We start from the raw sequence: 1,570 nt of genomic DNA, 5'->3' as shown, positions 1-1,570 counted from the left end.
ACAGTAACTTTCATCAAGGACACGCCTAGGTAAGCCCCTAGGAGAGAGACTACCTTTCCTGAGGCTGGCCAGAGAGGGGTGAAGGCAATCTGCTTTCAAAGGCATTCTTCCTCAGAGGAAGATTGTCTACATCCTTGGTTAGTGATGAGAAATAATTGGAGGCTTAATCTATTTGGGGACTCTGTTAATGAATTTTGGGCCGTCACTGCCATCCATAGCCTTTTGCAAGCCAGGGTACTCAGAGTTTAAGCTCTAACACAATTCCCCCCTCACCATACGTAATTATTCACTCTTAAATCACACAGGCTGATATGCTTCTTCTGTGTGGACTGCATAGACATGACACTTTAAGATAAGACTTTCTGATAGTCAAGCACTATCTGACTTCTTCACCACTCTTTGCTACGCACCCAGGTCTTTATCGAGCTCTTCAAGAGGGCTAGTATGGGGCAGGTCCATATGCTTTTAGATTCCTATAAAAATGTGACATTTATAGAGATAACTTTTTTCAATATTACTATTGATTATTTTTTCTCTTTGCTCAATTTTGCTAATGCATTATCAATTTTAATAACTACAGCCCACATGTTTTATATGTTATATTCTTATCAGCCTTCAGTTCAAAATAGTTTTAGCTTTCTATTGTGCTTCTTCCTGAAATATGGACCACTCAGAAATACTGAACAATACTAAGTGAAATCAAGTTCACAGGTTAAGTAAACAGTTGGATCTCACTGTCATCGAATCGATGCTGACTCACCGCGACCCCGTAGGACAGGGTAGAACTGCCCCTGCTACTTTCTGAGGCTACACTGCATTGTAGGAGTAGAAAGCCTCATCTTTCTTCGTTGGAGTAGTGGGTGGTTTCCATAGTAAGTCTTTTTTTAAACCTCTGAAAATGAATCATGTAGTCTAGGAAAATGTAGACTTCTCTCTTGGAGTGAAAGCTACATTAGGATTGCTGACCTTTTAGTTACCAGCCAAGTGCTAACCAAATTATGTAATTAGACCTCATCACCAGGATGGAGTGTTGTTGTATATAGCTCATAGAGAGTTATGAAAGGACTTTTTATTCAGGCCTGAAATCACTTAGGAACTAAACCTTGCTATTTGTGAGCATAAAAGTTATTTAGTTCATTTAGAAAATATTCTGAGGAGATTCTATAAATCCCCATACATGTCTGAGAGATGTTTCCATGATAACCTAGTTTGGGAATCATGGAAACATCTTCCTGCAAACATTTCTTGATATAGCTTGCATTTATTATCAGTTTTTAATTTAAGAAATTAAAATGAAGCTTACATTGACTTTATTACATTAGTTTTATTGTCATAATGAATCACTTCATTAACATACAAAGAGGGATCAATTTGCCATTATTTACATTGCATATCTGTTAGCACTGTGATGATATCACAAGAAATTATGACCACAGCTTTCTTTTGTTCATGGAATTAAACTAGAAATTAAAATATTGTGAAGGTTTGGCATACAAGTATATACAAACTGCTAAACCAAACTCACTTCCATGGAGCCAAATCTGACTTGTAATGACCCTATAGGATAGAA

This window comes from Echinops telfairi, unplaced genomic scaffold (assembly GCF_000313985.2).
Source record: "Echinops telfairi isolate 266 unplaced genomic scaffold, ASM31398v2 ScPeMD7_18;HRSCAF=68, whole genome shotgun sequence".
Classification (NCBI taxonomy): Eukaryota; Metazoa; Chordata; class Mammalia; order Afrosoricida; family Tenrecidae; genus Echinops; species Echinops telfairi.
Note: the sequence above shows the minus strand (reverse complement) of the source record.